Source organism: Tamandua tetradactyla, chromosome 4, assembly GCF_023851605.1.
Source record: "Tamandua tetradactyla isolate mTamTet1 chromosome 4, mTamTet1.pri, whole genome shotgun sequence".
NCBI classification, from domain to species: Eukaryota; Metazoa; Chordata; class Mammalia; order Pilosa; family Myrmecophagidae; genus Tamandua; species Tamandua tetradactyla.
The window spans coordinates 188,439,165-188,457,060 of NC_135330.1; the positions used below are offsets into that span (position 1 = coordinate 188,439,165).

Genomic DNA, 17,896 nt, shown 5'->3' on the forward strand with positions numbered 1-17,896 from the left:
ATACATCTAAATCAAAGTGATCAGAAAGACAGTATATACCCTAGGGAAATGCAGGAAAAAAAAAAAAGAGAGGATGCAGTGATTCATAATATTAGTCAATAGCCGGTTGGAATCCAGTCTACAAACAAATTAGATAAAACAAGGAAGGAATTTTTAATGCTGATGGACAAAATTCAAACTGAGGATATGAAAATAAGCCATACATCACAGAACATAAAAATAATACTCATAAAGCAAAACTATAGAAGATACAAGGAGAATTGGATCAAACATATAGTATTTGGTTTAAATAATTTTTCTCCATCTGTGACAAACAGTGGGGAAAAAAACTAAGTAAAGCTATAGAAGACATAATAACATAATTTATTTAAGTTGAAGCAATTCATCTATCCACCTATCTATATATTTACAGAGGACCCTGTAAAATAGTCCCCCAAATACCTGCCTCCTGCCCTGGGTACAGAAAGATTCAGTGACTTGCCTTTAACAAATAGAATATGGCAAAGATGCAGGGATGTCCCTTTCTTGATTACATTATGATACATGAGACTCTGTCTTCAGACACTGGAGTCAGAGATTCCACGTGCTGGGTTGGAGAATGACGTAAGCAGTGATGTGGATGGGACCTGTGGCAAGGACCTGTGGGTGGCGTTTGCGACCTGAGGGCAGCCCCCGGCTGACAGCCAGAAGAAAGCAAGGACCCTCACTCCTGCAACCTCGAGCAAATGAATTCTGCCAACAGCCTGAATAGTTTGGATGTGGATTCTTCCCCAAGTAAAGCCTCCAAAGGAGCGCACAGTAAGACAGACACCTTTATTACATCCTCGTGAATCTTCGGCAGGGGACCCAGCTCAGTTGTGCTGGGACCCTCAATCCATGAAAACTGTGAGATAACAATCATGAGTTCTTTTAAACCACTAAGTTTGTAGTAATTTGTTACTCAGCAACAGGAAACTCACATAGTGTCTATTTATATATACTTTCAAAATAGGGAATACAACAGCTGCTGGAAAATGCACAGAAACTGAGCACATAACAGGACAGAACAAAGCCAGAAATTAATGCCAAAATCAGAAAACAAGCAGCTGTACCTCTTATAAATGTTTTTTAAAAAATATTTCCTAAATAACCCTCAGGAAATTTATTAATACAGTTTAGCATATTAATGGAGCTAAGAAAACTATGATCAGCTCCACTGATGCTTAAAAGGCATTTGACAAAATTCAGTATCCATTCCTTATTTTATTAAAGCATGAATTCTTCTTTAAGATAATTAAATATATGTAAACCTGCCACAACAAAACAAACAAACCAAAATCAGCATTTCATTTAATGGGAAAATGCTGGACATATTCCTGCTTGTGTCAGGATAAAAGCAAGAAATTCAAATTTCTCCACTGCAATTCAAAATTGTATTGAACATACTTTCCAAGGCAGTAGATCAGAGATATATTAGTGATGTGAAGGATTGAAAGAATGGAGTAATTACACATGATATAATCAAATAGCTTTTACAAGTATGTAGCTATGTAGAAGATATGGGGAAAGTGAAGAAACTATTGGTATCACAATAAACTCCATAAGATACCTATAATCTTTTTACTATAAAATATGCAAAATCCATAGGAATAAGTATTTAAAATTCGCTTGGCACACACAAAAAATTAGACTGAATAAATGGCAAGGTACATCATGGCTTTGGATAGGAAATCCCAACATCATAATATGCCCATTATCTAAATAAATGCATGAATTTAGTGCAACCCCAAGAAAAATATCATTAGTTAGCTTTTGGAATTTGCCAAGCCGATTCTAAAATTTGTAAAGAAAATAAGCAAGAATGAAACAGGCAAACTCTAAGAAGGAAGACCTATTTCTGTTATCTTAGCAGACTCTAAAAGCTTCATAATTAATTCAGTCTAATGCTGTTGCCTAGACAGATAAATGCTAAAGGAGTAGTTTAAAAAGTATTGAAATAGACTCAAATACACGAGGGAATTTACTGTACAAAAACGACTGTACTCGTAGACCACAACAAACACCAAGAGGCACTTGGATGGATCAGAGATTTAATTGTAAAACAAACAAAAAATCAAACTATCACAGTACAATAAAGGAGTGAATTCTTTCATCACTTCAGAGTTGGGAAGGTCTTTATCACTGTTAGTCAAAAGCCATAAACTAAAAAAGTAATAAAGCTGAATCCATTTTTAAAAAACTCACAAAAAAAGTCTAGTAGATGAAAAACTCAGAAACATACTTGCCACTTATATTACAGTCGAAGGCTAATATCTTCAATACAAAAAGATCTCAAAAATTGAGGAAAATTTATTAAAACATAGTACAACCATGGACAATGGATATGATTAGACAATTCAAGATAGAAATATAAATAGCTGATGAACATATGAAAATAATTCTCAACCTTGCTCATTGAAAGAGAAACGCAAAGAAAAAGTACATCAAGATAAGATTTTTCATCTATTAGATTGGTGGCAAATTCCAAAAGTTTGGTAACATAAACTATGTTTATGGAAATAAACACTTACACATTGCTGATTTGATTGCAAATTAGTATCACTATTAAGAAAAGAAATTTGGTAACATCATGCCACTTATAGGAATTTATTACAGATATACTTGCATACATGTGACACTGTTGTATTAAATCTAAAATATGTATATAAGATTATTCATTGCAGCATTGTAAGAGCAAAATATGGAAATATAGAAATCAACTACAAGTACATTGTGAGGAGCCTGCCTAATAAATTATGGTGAACAAAGAGAAATTGGTTTAGTTTTGAAGTGCAGTCATCCCTAAAGGGTCTAATTGAGTTAAAAAACAAAATAAGCAAAAAAGGTACAGAATAATACATATAGTGTGATGTTATTTATGTAATAGGAGAGTGGTGGACAATAAAAGAAGGTGCACACGTATTTCTTGCATTGGCACAAAATTTTCTCAAAGGATTATGCTGCCAGATAATTTACAGAGCACCCACTTAAGTGGAATTGCAGTTGAACAATGAATATTTTAGCATAAACATATTCTATGCAACGGTTGGAGAATGCTTATACTAAAAAATAATCAGTTTATGTGAATTTTAGACATAATTCAGGAGTCCTGAACTTTTTAATTATTAAGTCTGGCAACCCTAGGAAGGGAACACAAATAGCTTGTACACACAACAGTGTTTAGCTATGGGAATGGAGACTGAGAACCCAAACGGGGCAAACATGAGACGGGGGCAAAGACGTCTCTCTTTTTACGTTTGACACAATCATGCCACTTATAGGAATTTTTAAACTGTATTGCCTATTAAATTTTGATTTTTAAACTGTTTTGCCTATTAAAATAATAGAAATACAAGTATAGTAGACAAAAGTGAACTACTAAAAAAGCCAGGTGCCTTTCAAAGATTTCTCTTTCAATTGGTTTATAGTAAAATCAGTTTCCCTTCTATCACCTTAAAATTTGAAAAGATAAAATCCAGTGAAAGTTGAAACTTTCTACAATATTTTTTATATTCAAAGTATCCTAACTCCCCCTAGGCTTTTTATTGTCCCCATTTCAGCAGTGAGGGGGAAAAAAAATCAAACATCTGAGGCTTGGGATAGAAATAAAAGTGTCACATAGTGTTATTCTTGACAAGGCAGGCTCAGCCAGGTTTTTGAAATCTTCCCAAATCTTTCCAGCCTTTTGACAGCTTCTCAGATAACTCAAATGGCTAGTTAGACATGTTGTTGTAGCAAGCACCAGGTGGGGAAAAAAATCAAAGGGAGAGTGTGACACGGGACGTCAAGAGTCAAGCCTCACACTGACACCTGGTGGACACACACACCCACGTGTGTACACACAGACACATACAGATGACACACACTCACACCTGGATACACACACAGGCACATACATGGACACACACATACACCCATCATGGACACACATAAATGCATGTGCAAATGAGCTGGTTTATTAAAGTAATTCATGATTGTCTTTATGGTTGAGAACTTGGGTTTTTAGTCTAATAAAATAATTGCAACATAGTAACTGTGATGATGGGGAAATAAAAAAATATTAAGTAACTCTGACTAGCTTTGGTCTCTATATTTAAAATAATATTATAAAATTGATACAGAGAATTAATAACTTTTTGACATGAATATCTTCATGGGTATCATTTACTTAAAATTAATGTCCCTTATTTTTAGGTAGGAGATATGACAAAATCACAATGCTAAGCTCCTTAACTGATAAAATATAGTGTTGATGTTTTACCTTCCCTCTTGAGGATGTTTTAATTTTTTCATCTAAATAAATGCCTTGTTTTAGGGATTCAGGTAACATGAATCAGAAGAGATATTTCAAGAAGAAAACAATTTCTGAAGATGATCATTGAATGGTGAAAGGATCGGGTGGCCAATGTAATTGCATTTGTCATTGCCTGGCATTTTGAAAGTGGATTTTGTAAAAGTGTCTTCAGCCACAATCCTAATCAGCTGAGAGAACCCTGCCATCCAGACTTACGCCAGCTGGCTTATGTACCCACAGACTTTTTTTGGCAAATGGTCAAATGCATCACACATTTCAAGCAGCTGGATTAACCTCACAGCTCCTACTAGAACCATTTCATCTGTTTCAAAGTGATAAAAGGTGGCTATTTAATTGCAATCTAATTGGAAAAACACAAACACATTTATTCTTAATCAATAGGATTATGGCACCAACTGTAAGGTTGAAATTCCAAATAAAACATGACATAAAAGTAAAAGCTCATCAGTTTATAAATTTTTCAGTATGTTTTCTTTCCCTTTCCTATTTTTAGTTATAATTTTAATTGGAAAAAGAAAAAGACAACAGTTATCATTTTGTGTTGTCTATTCTTCAAAGCAAACTCAAAGGAACAATGAAACAACACAACACAATAGACAATTCTCTAACAGGACACTGGAATTCTTAGCTTAGCAAGCAGGATTTTTTTTTTTTTGTCTGAGATTATAATCAAAACAGCATTGGTTTTTCTTAACATTTCAGTCTCCATCATGATGATATTTGCAATGTTTTAAATGAGGACCATATGTTCTTCCCAAACCTATTTAGAAGTGGTAGCCAGATGTTTGAACAAATTATGAAGGACAGCTCTACCAGCTTATCCTAACAGTTAAGCATAATGATTACCACTTACTAGCTCCTAAAAAATCTGTCCTCACTTCAGCTAGCAGAAAAAAAATTCTACCTGTAGTAACATATATGACCGGGATTCATTATTTTGATTAAATGCTAAAAAGTAACAAACTTTCTGAGAGGTAAATGCTAATACTTTTACAAAATATTTATTCAATTAAAATGAATTGCAGAAACTAATATCATGGTTGCAATTACACTAAAGCCAGAAAAATATTCATGATAATTTGATTATCAGCCATAACCATAATTTCTCAGTGAACATACTTTGGATTTTTCAAGGTAGCTTTTACTACTAGAGTCTTTCAAATAGATAAAGCAGATTAGACATTATCTTTTTTTTGAACTTTCAAAATTGTATAATAAAACGTATATACACAGCAAAGAAAGAAAAAAGCAATGATTTTCAAAGTAGTTACAGCACAGATCCCAGAGTTTGTCATGGACTACCATTCCATCATCTCAGGTTTTTCCTTCTAGCTGCTCCAGAACACTGGAGGCTGGAATGAATATATATACACACATTTTATCATCATAATCGACTTTTTATTTCGTTTTTGTGAAAAGTAACATATATACAAAAAAGCAATAAATTTCAGAGCTCATTGCAATAATTAGTTGTAGAACAAATTTCAGAGTTTGGTATGGGTTACAATCCCACAATTTTAGGATTTTACTTCTAGCTGCTCTAAGATACTGGAGACTAAAAGAAATATTAATATAGGATTCAGGAAACATACTTATTTGTTAAACCTACATTCTCTGTGTAACTCCATCATCGCCTTTGATCTTTTCCCCACTCTTAATTGGTGCTTGGGCTATTCCCATTCTAAAATTTTCACATTGTAAGGAGATTTTGATAATATGGAATAAGGGGATGGAACTAGCTGATGTTCTGGAGAGGCTGGAACATTTACATTTCAGGACATATCTGGTCCAGAAACCCATCTGGAAGTTCTAGCTTTCCTAATAAAAGCAAGTCTATAAAAATGTCCAAAGTTAGGCACCAATAAGAGGTTACCTTCACTCAAGCAATGTTGATAAAGTTCAGGTTTTTTCTCTCAATGGAAACGGCACATGGCAAACACGGCGATGTCTGCTAGCTTTCTCTCCAAGCTTCTTGTTTCATGAAGCTCTCCCGGGGACATATTCCTCCTTATCTCCAAGGTTTCTGGTTGCATGGGCTCTGTCTCTCATCAGTCTGAAACTTTCTCCAAAGCTTCCTCTTTTATAGGATTCCAGTAAACTAAGAATCATCTGCAAAGGGAGAAGTCACATCTCCCGCTATTCAAAAGTTAATACCCCTGGTTCGATTCCTGGATCCTATACATGCCAAAAAAAAAAAAAAAAAAAAAAGTTAATACCCACAATTAGGTGAGTCACAGCTTCATAGAGATAAACTAATCAAGTTTCCAACATATAGTACTGAATAAGGTTTAAAAAAAAAAAAGCCTGACTCCATGTGATGGATCAGGATTAAAACATGGCTTTTCTAGGGCACATAGTCCTTCCAAACTGGCATAGCCACTGATACCTCATTTGTTAACTTTTTCAAGACAGTGCCAGGGCCAGGCTCATCCCTGGGAGTCATCTCCCACCCCACCAGGGAGACTTTCACCCCTGGATGTCATGTTCCATGTAGGGGAGAGGGCAATGATTTCACTTGCAGAGTTGGGCTTAGAAAGAGTAAAGTCATGTCTGAGCAACAAAAGAGGTCCTAAAGAAGTAACTCTTAGGCATGCCTATAGGTAGGCTAAGCTTTTCTGCTACACACATAAGCTTCACGAGAGCAAGCCTCAAGATCAAGGGCTTGGCCTATTGATAGGGTGTCCCTAAAGCTTGATACATTACCAAGGGTTTTCCTGATCGTAAAGTTAATATTTCCATATTTTTTCTCCCATCCCTCTATACTCTCAGATGTATCCAGGCATTGCATTAAGCTCTATCGGGTTAAAGGCCCTCATTCTTATTCTGGGCTCCCTGTGTTTGGATTGTTTAAATGGTCTATCCAGACAGTTTGAGTTCGATTATGTGCTATAGAAAATTTAGCTTCTGGACAAAATAAACCTTTCTTCCTCTTTTCTCAAAGAGAGTAGATGAGGCTCTACAATATAGACCATGTCTTCCACACCCCTGTGTACTTAATTACCTTAATCTCAATGTGATTGGCTTCAATCTCATCTCTAAGTACTAAATTACACATGTATAAAACAGTCTTTCAAAAAATCCAGAAATAATTACCAGTCCAGACTAAACATGACTGCTATAAGAGTTTATAATCTAGGCCCCTGTTTCCTTATAAACATTTTCTGAAGTAGACCATACAATAATTGCTCTTTTGTTTCTGGCTTATTTTGCCTCACCAAATATCCCACAGGTTCATTCACAATGTTGCATGCCTCATGACTTCGGTCCTTTTTGTAGCAGCACAATATTTGATCATATGTATACATCATTGTTCACCAATCTACTTCTCAGTCAGTTCATCCTTCAGCCACCTCCATTCATTAGGCCTCAAGACATTATCTTTGAAGCAAATGTCTGGGGCACTTAACTCACTCAACGTGTAGCACATCTCTACCATGCCTTGTTTCTACGCATTAAAAATTCGGTCTGCTTGCAACCGTAACTAAGTACCAAGTATCACAGAGGCATTACTGCTTGGGGAACAATGCACATACTTAAGGTATATTTTTTAAAAAGCAAAAAAGGAAATACCTGTCTACATGTGTTTTTATACAGCTCTGGACAAGTAAGTCAAATCCCCTGCAGTAATTTCAGATTACAGCACAAAAGCAACCAAAACATGGATCTGCTCAATAGAATGACGAGGGACAAATGTTGGATTCATGTGGGATAGTACAAAATGTGTTTATAATATGTTTTAATATAAATGACTCTTTAAAACATGAATAAAAAATGTTTTTCATTAAATATGTAGAAGTTAATTAGATGTGATATGATATAATAGTATATGAAGGTAGATTATAGCAAGCTAGTTGCTTTTGTAGGATGAAACCAACTTAATCAAGGAACTAAAAAGCTAATAAAATGAAGTACAGAAAGTACTGAAGAAATAGGAACAGAGGAATAAAGGCACAAAGAATGATGAGACTCGTAGAAAATAAATTGCAAGATTATAAATTTAATTTAACCATATTGACAATTACCTTAAATGTAAATGGTCAAAATATGACAAAGCGCAGAGATCTTCAGAGTGGATAAAAGAGCAAAAGCTGACAATAACAATATGCTGACTACAAAAAGCACATTCACATTTTAAATATAAAAGCATAGGTAAAGAGTAAAGTAATGGGCAAAGTTCTACCATGTAAACACTAACCAAGAGAAAGCTGGAGTGGTCATATACATATCAGATGAAGTAGATTTAAGAAAAGAAATATTAGAGGGATAAAAATTGATATTTTGTAATTATAAAGAGATCAATCAATTCATAAGGATGAAATACCATTTATATGGAACTAATAACATAGACTCAAAACACCTGAAACAAAAACTGATAGAATATAAAGGGTACATAGAAAATAAAATATAGGTAGAGTTTCTTCTAGTAGTTGATAGAAAAATAGGCAGAAAACCAGTAAGCATGGAGAAAATTTTGCTATCAACTTACTTGACTTGACATGATCAATATTTATGGAACACTCCACCCAACAAGAGGAGACAACACATTCTCTCAAGAGCATATGAGCCATTCATCATGATAGAACAAACACTGAGCCAAAAAACAAGTCTCAATATATTTAAAATAATCAAAATCATACAAAGTGTGTTGTGACAAAAATAAAATTTAGAAATAAATGACAAACACATATCTGGAAGTCCCCAATTATTTGGCAATTATACAATGTACTTCTAAATAACTCATGCATAAAATAAAAAACTCAAAATAAAGTAGAAAATATCTTGAAATAAAATAAGATGAAAGCACAATATAACAAAATTTGTTAATCTGTTATTTCATTGATTTGTTTCTTCTTTTTAATGTCAACTTCTATACTAACTTTAATTGCTCAATTTTTCTAGCTTCCTAAGTTAGAAATTTAGATCCCTAATTATAAATATTTCTTGTTTTATAACATGCACATTTATAGCTATACATTGCCCTCTAAACATTGCCTTAGTTACATCTCAAATTTTCTAATGTCTTTTATTTAATACAGTTGAAATGTTTGTAATCCCCACTTTGTTGCATTTTTTGGCTTTTACAACTAAATATCTTATTGCTGGATTGGGGGATATTTCTTTTTGTGGTTGAATTTAATTCGATTCTTTTGAAATCAGAGGCAGTTGTCTGCAATATTTCAGCTTTTTTTGAAATCTGTTGACGCTTGTGTTATGGCCGTGGATGTATGTAGTCTCTATTGGTGAGTTCCAGCTGCACTTGAAAATAATGTATATTTTGCAGTTTTGCAGTGAAGTTACCTAGAAATGTATATTAGTTTAAGTGATAGTGTGTTTCATGTTTTCTGTAATTATAGTGACTGATTATTTTTCCAGGTGTTCAACCAGTTATTGAGAAAAGTGATTTAAAACCTACAATGATAATATGGAATTTCTAGTCTCCTTTTTCTAAGATTTTACTCCAAAAACATTGATCTCTGCTGTTAGGCACATACATATTTATAATTACATTACATATTTAAACATTTATATGCATGTTTCACACACATATAATACACGATATTAGGTCACTTCTCATTTCTTTGTCGATGTATGATTCATTTATCTTCTTTGCGGTTAAAATTTAACAGCCTAAATACATAACAATCATTTTTTTTTTAATTATTACACGGGCAGGTACTTGGAACTGAACCCAGGTCTCTGGCATGGCAGGCGAGAACTCTGCCACTGAGCCACCGTTGCCCACCCATAACAATCATTTTTTTTTTCATGCCCATTTATTGAAAAGACTATTTTGTCCCAGTTCAGAGGAATTGGGGGCCTTGTCAAAATTCAGTTGACCATCGATTTGGTGGTCTATTTCTGCACTCTCTATTCAATTCTGTGGGTCAATACTTCTATTTTTGTGCCAGTACCATGCTGTTTTGACAACTGTGGCTTTATAATAAGCCAAGGAGTGTTTATCATCCCACTTCATTCTTTTTTTAGATGCTTTTGCTATTTGGGGTGTCTTTCCCTTCCAGATGAATTTGGTAACTAGCTTTTCCAAGTCTTCAAAGTAGGTTGTTGGAATTTTTATTGGTACTGTGTTGAATTTATAGATTAATTTGGGTAGAATTGACTTCTTAACTATATTTAGCCTTACTATCCATGAGTAGGGAATGTCTTTCCACTATTTAGATCTTCTTTGATTTCTTTTTGCAATGTTTTCAGTGAACAAGTCCTTTACTTCCCTAGTTAAGTTCATTCCTAAATACTTGATTCTTTTAGTTACCATTTTGAATGGATTTTCCCCCTTAACTGACTTCTCAGTTAGGCTATTGTGTATAGAAATGTTACTAATTTTTGCACATTAATTTCATATCCTGCTGCCTTGCTGAATTTGTTTATTAGCTCAAGTAACTTTGCTGTAGATTTCTCAGGATCTTCTAACATAACAATCATTTTTAATTTGATACAAACTTACCTTCATTCATAAGCTCACACATGACTTTTATGCATTTGCATTTTTGCATCTATAAGAAGTAAAAAATGGGGTTATATACCAAAACAATAAAAGACAATAGTACTAATATTACTACTAATTATAAGTATATAATTACCCAAACAGTTACCATCAGTAGAGGTTTTCATTTCTTATACCACTTAGAGCCACTGTCTAGCATCCTTTCTTTTCAATCTGAAGAATTCCCTTTACCATTACTGCAGGGCAGGTCTAGTGGCAGTGAATTTCCTCAGCATTTGTTTATCTGAGAATGTCTTAATCTCTCCCTCATTTTTGAAAGAAAGTCTCACTGGATATAAAATTTTGTGTTGACAATTGTTTCCTCTCAACACTTAAAGTTATTTTCAACCCCCTCTCTCACTGTCTTTATGGTTTCTGAGGAGAAATTACACTTAATCTAATTGGAACTCCCTTGTGCATAACAAGTGGATTTTCCCTTTCAGCTTTCAGAAATCTTTGTCTTTCGCATTTGACAGATCACCATGAGCCTGGGCTTATTTCTGTTCAAGTTTATCTTGTTTCGTGTTTGGCTTTTGGATGTGCTTAGTCATGTCTTTTGCCAAGTTTCAGAAGTTCCCTGTCAGAGAACTTCTGATAGTTCTGCTCCTATCTCTCCTTTTCTCTCTGGGACTCCCATAATGAATATGTTGGCACACTCAATGATGCCCCACTGCTCTCTAAGGCTATTTCCACCTTTTTCTATTTTTTTTCCCTTTCTGGCCCTCTGACTGACTCTTTAAAATGTCTTGTCTTACCGAATAAAGTGTTAGTGGCTGAGAGATTCCAAACAGAGTTGAGAGGTTATCCTGGAGGTTATTCTTACGCATTAAATAGATATCACATTGATAGTCAAGATGTAATGGAGAGGCTGGACGGAACTGCCTGAAAATGTGGAGCTGTGCTCCGGTGGCCATGTTTCTTGAAGATAATTGTATGATGATATGGCTGTCGCAGTGTGACTGTGTGGGTGTGAGAGCCTTGTGTCTGATGCTCCTTTTGTCTACCTTATCGATGGACAAGTAAAATATATGGATTAAAAATAAATAAATAACAGGGGGAACAAATGCTAAAATAAATTTAGTAGATTGAAATGCTGGTGATCAGTGAAGGGAAGGGGTAAGGGGTATGAATATTTTTCTGTTGTCTTTTTATTTCTTTTTCTGAATTGATGCAAATGTTCTAAGAAATGATTATGATGATGAATATGCAACTATGTGATGATATTGTGAATTACTGATTATATATGTAGAACGGAATAATCATATGTTAAGGATGTTTGTGTTTCCTTGTTGTCATATTTTTTTAAAAAAATTTTAAATTAATTAAAAGAATTTTTAAAAAATGTCTTGTCTTAGATTTCAGTGATTCTTTCTTCTTCTATCTCCAGCCTGCTGCTGAAACCCTCCTCAGAACTTTTCACTTCAGTTATTGTGATCTTCAACTCTAGTGGTTCTGTTTGGGAACTTTTAAAAAACTCTATCTCTTTATTGAGATTCTCATATTGTTGATTCATTATTTTTCCTCATATCCTTTTGCTCTTTCGCTATATTTTCCTTCATCTCCTCAAGCATATCAAAGATCATTTTTTAAAAAAACACTTTGTCTGGTATATCCACAGTCTAGTATTCTTCATTGATGTTTTTTGGATTTTATCCTCTTTATTAGGGTGTTTATTTGCCTGTCTTGTAATCTATTGTTCCACACTGCACATTTTAATATTTTAAAATGTTGACTCTGGGATTTAGCCCCTGAGCTGTCTATTTCTTGAGTTTATTTCCAACTGGTGATATGACAAAGATTTTCTTGAGTCCAGGAACTAACAAAACCAAACAAGTTAGTGCATAAAAGAACAACTTTCACAGAGTTTGCAAATTGGCTTTTCATTGGCTGGTGCTCTCCTTCAGAGAAGGTCAGCACAAGGCAAATGTAAAGTGCAGGGACTTCCTTGTCTTTTGCGGGGGGGGGGGGGCGGGCAGGCTGTATCTTGTGCAGGGTTTGTTCTCGCTGGTGGCCTTAAGAGTTCCCCTGATTACATGAAATCAAATGCCCACTCTACTTTCTAGGCAACAGACCTCCCTCTCCCAATTCCTCCACCACAAGCTCAAAGCACGTAAGCCTTGTCCCAGGCTATCCAACTTAATTGATATTTGTCCTTGATATTTCAAGTTGCTTTTGTCTGGAGGGTAAGTTCTGGGACTGGGCTAAAGCTGGAGAAGAGATTCCTTGGTCATTCCTTCCCAACTGGTAAAAGGCCATGTTTCCACAAAGGTTGTGCTGGCTGACCCCAAACCGCCCTGGTGGGGAGGTGATGGAATATCCAGCAAGGATACCAGGATTTGGCAGTTGCCCCATAAAGCAGCCCTTTTATTGTTTTCTGTAGTTGAGGAAGTTGTTTCTGTAATTGTTTTTAAGTTTCCTCTGCCACTTTTGCCTGGGATGGGTTGAAAAACAATGGTTACCCTCAGAGCTGGTCCCCCAGCAATCCGAGGTAGCTGATCAAAAGCAGTGATCAGTGCATGGATGGCATTCCTCCTAAGCTTGGGAACTAGATGGCATTCCTCCTAAGCTTGGGAACTAGGTCTTTATATCCTATTCTGGCACTAGAAAGCTGTACCAGGAGCGGGAGTTGAGTGCCCTACTGTGGCCTACCGTGTTGGTAGGGGATGAGTGATAATATCTGCTGCTCAGAGAGTGACATTCACTGGTATCCGTCACAGTTTACTAGTCTCCTCTTCCTGCTCTTCCCTGGATGCTACTCATTGTCCTACTTCATTCTGCAGTTTCAGAGTCGTTGATTCAGATATTCTTGCCTGTTTAATAGTTGTTCTGGTGGAGAGATTGATTCCTGGAGCTTTCTACTCTGATACAACTCTCCTTTGCTCCTAAAGTTTTATTGACAGTCAGGTTTTAAAATATCCATATTTCACATTTGAGGGAAAAAAAAAACATTTCCAGGCCTTTTGAACATGCAATCTTGATAACATAATGGAGCAATCGAAAACATCTTCCAGTTCTATTATTTCGTATATAGTTTTAAAGTTCAAAACAACAAAACCAAGTAGCCTAGGTATCCTCACTGAAGATAAAATTGTCAAACATTTTCAGAAATGAAGTTTCCTTTGTATGGAAATTTAAAAAAAAACAGCTTCTTAATTGTATCATTTTCCAGTAAGTACTGGAAAACTCTTCTTTTTAGGGTCTCAGAGAAATTCCTAAATGCCTCTTTGATTTTGTGGTGTGAATTTATTTAGAAGCTCCATTAATTTTCTTTCTTTTCTTTTAGTTGCCATGATGGATGCAAAGACCAATACAATCACCTAACTTCTAATTTTATCTCATGATCTCAAAAACATATTTTTACACCTATTACCTAAAAGAGTATTTAGAGGGAATGATAGTGTTGTTTAGTGGTTAGAGGTTTGGCTTGAGAATTAAGAACTTAGACTCTCTACTCCCACTCTTTGAGTTGTCCTAGGTTAACCCTTTAAATCCACAACATGAAGAGTTTTCAAAAGGAAAATCAAGGTTTTCCAAGATGTCATAAAACTAGTGTTTTCCAGTTTATACCCACTATATAATTGTCTTGGATGGCTATAATTTATCTTGAGGTTTCACCACCATTGGTAGAGTTTGAGGGCAGCTATTAAGAGATCATGACCTGGGGTAAGCTAAATGCACATTCTCTGGTTGACCTAGGTTTACTATTAAATACCAGTGAAAGCACAAGCATCGTGAAGACTAGTGTGATTTTATTAAACAACCTACGCTCTGAAGAAGCTTGAAATTAACAACTATGCTTTACTTCTCACCAGCTCCATAATGCACTCTAACTAGTAGTATGTTACTATAGCTTTTTTTTAAATCCCAAACTACTAGGGTTTGGAGAAAAAAAAATAACATTAGTAATAAAATGCTATAAATGATCAAATCTTATTGTTGGACATTTCTTTCCCTACTAACCCAAATGTCCAAATCATTATTATTATTTACCATTAAAATAATGCACAAGAGTCAATTGCTAAAATTTGGGAAATAATAGAAAGGCAGAAACATTCTTGAAGAAAGTAAAAGATTAAAGATTTAAATATAGTGCAAGCAAACCATGGAGCAGCAAAGTGTCTATACACAGTCAAATGCTTATGAATGTGACCTTGAGCTCTGTTCAAATATTGGATCAAAATTTAACTGTTTGGGGCAGTGCAATGGTGGCTCAGTGGTAGAATTCTCACCTGCCATCCCAGAGACCAGGGTTTGATTCCTGGAGCTTGCCCATGTGAAAAAAAAAAAACATATATATATATATGTATATATAGTCTGTTTAATAGGTGTTCTAGTGGAGAGATTGATTCCCAGAGCTTTCTGACTCAGACACAATCCTCCTTTGCTCCTAGAGTTTTAATGACAGTCATGTTTTAAAATATTCATATTTCACATTTGAGGGAAAAAAATTTCCATATATATATAAAATGATACTTCAAAATAAAAAACTTAACTGTTTGTACTTTCCATGCCTAAGTTTCCTCATCTGAAAATCTGGATTATACTACTACTGATCTCATAGAGTTACTGTGAGGAATAAATGAAATATTATGTATAATGGGCTTACAATATTACATGAGACAAAAATAATTGCTTGATATAGATTACCTATTATAATTACTAGTATCAGTATTTTTATTCTTAGTATTATAGAGAATAGCAATTATTTTGGACTGCAGAAGGGATAGTTGAAGGAAGTAAATGCAGAAAGTTGGGTATGGAAGACATAACATGTAAAAAAGAAATAGAGACTAAAACAAGACTTATAGCATCTAATTAAAAGCAGTTTTGGTGGGATAGAAGGTGGAGAATGGAGAAAAATAAATATTCAGAGAAGCACTAGAAGAGTATCTGTAGAAAAAGAAGAGATGAATTTTCAAACTGAAAAGGACTGAGTTGAATTTATTATGCAAGTAAACAAGCCTCATATACAAAGACAGGAAATTGGTATTAAGGAGAAAAACTTAAAATTTCCCAAACAGAAGGAATAGATTACCTAAAAAGCAAGAAGAGCAGGCAGGCATTAAACTTCTCTTTGTCAACACTGAGTGCTAGAAGACAATGGAGCAATATTTTTTATATTCTGATGGAAAATAACCTTCAACATTTAAAACTGAGACATTCAGACAAGTACTCTTCCAAGGGTGAAAATAAAATAACAATTTATACATGCAAAGAACAAAAACTTTACCACCTATAATCCTTTTCTGAAATATTTACTAGGAGGTCTGCTCCGGAAAGAAGATAAATCCTTGAATAAACAGGATTTAAGAAGTAGAGATGGGTTAATAAAAAGTACAATTCATTGTTAAGCCAATATAGGTGTTGTGTGTGTGTGTGTATCTTTCAGCGTTTAAATTTGGAAATAAAATATGTACAATTTTATACCTACATGGTTTTTATTGAGGTAAAATTGATGTAACATAAAGTTAACCATTTGAAAATGAACAATTAATTTGTGACATTCAGACTGTATCTCATAAGTTTCACTATTTGTGCTTTTCTTTTCATTCATCTCTAAGTATTTCCTAATTACTCTTGTTATTTCCTATTTGAACCATTGATTGTTTATTTCCTTATTGATCTTCGGTCTAGATGTTCTGTTGCTGAAAATTGGGTATTGAGGTCTCCAATTATTATTATAGATCTATTTCTCCCTTCAATTCTATCACTGTTTGCATTATATATTTTGGGGTTCTATTGCTTGATGTATCTATATTTGTAATTATTCTATCTTCTTGATGAAGTGACAATTGACTATTTTATTAATAAATAATGTCTTTCTTTTTCTCTTAGCAGTTTAAATTTGAAGCCTATTTCATCTGATGTTAGTCACCCCAGCTCTCTTTTTGTTACTATTTGCATGGATTTATTTTTATCTTTCACATTTACGCTATGTGTCTTTCAACCTAAAGTGAGATTCTTGCATATAGCATATCATTGAATCATGCATTTGTATCCATTCTTTCCATCACTGCCTTTAGATCGGGTAGTTTAATTCACTTTCATTTAAAGTAATTATGAATCAGGGAGGATTCAGTTTTATTATTTGCTTTCTGTGTGTTTTCTTTATGCCTTATACAGTTTTCTTTTTTGTCCCTTATTCTTCCATTACTGTTTTTGCATTCATTTTTGTAGTATAGTATTCTGATTCCCTCCTCATTTTCTTTTGTGTGTATTTTTAAATTGTTTTTAGCAGTTTACATGGGGATTACACTTAACATAATACATTTATAACAATCTAATTTGAATGATACCGACTTAGCTTCAATGGCCAGGAAAAAACCTCTACTTCCATATCATTGTCCCTCCCCTTGATGCATTTTGGCCCATTAACATAGATTTATAATCATTTTATTTACCTTATAAATCATGTAGGAAATAAGGAGGAGTTTTAACCAAAAGTAAAATAACACTGGCTTTTGTATTTACCTGTGTGTTACATCCACTGGATTCTTTGCTCTTCATATGGTTTTGAGTTACAGTCTCAGGTTCTTTCATTTCAGTTTGAAGGCTCCCCTTCAGAATTTATTATAGGGCAGCTCTATCAGCAATGAATTCCTGCAGCTTTTGTGTATCTGGTAATGACTTAATTTTTCCTTCGTTTCTGTAAGATTGTTTTGCTGGATATAGAATTCTTGGTTGACAGATTTTTTTTTTAGCATTTGAAAATGTTATCCCACTTCTTGCTTCTGATGAGAAAATCTACTGTCACTCTTATTAATGAGTCCCTCTTGTACGCAATAAGTAATTTTTCTCTTACTGCTTTCTCTTGCTGCTTTTCCAGGTTCCATCTTTGTTCTTGGCTTTTAACAATTTTATTATAATGTGTCTCATTGTGCACCTCTTTTTTCTTTTATCATTTTGTAGAGATCTATCTTTTACTTAATTTGGGGAGTTTTCAGCCATTATTTCTTCAAATATTTCCTCTAACCATTTTTCTAGCTCCTCTCCTTCTGGGATTCCAGTTATGTATATGTTGGTTTGCTTGTTGGTATCTCATGGGTTTCTTAAGCTGTGTT

General features: G+C 34.4%; 1 long non-coding RNA gene across 2 annotated transcripts; it reads left to right on the top strand.

Annotated features, from left to right (window-relative positions):
* The first annotated feature begins 609 nt into the window (after positions 1-609).
* LOC143679593 (uncharacterized) lies at positions 610-4,772 on the top strand. 2 transcript variants are annotated; one of them, XR_013173862.1, is made up of 2 exons: positions 610-885; positions 4,334-4,772. It is a non-coding gene; the product is annotated as an uncharacterized LOC143679593 (long non-coding RNA). The 2 variants fall into 2 exon arrangements; XR_013173861.1 differs by having other exon boundaries at positions 610-798.
* Positions 4,773-17,896: the final 13,124 nt, after the last annotated feature.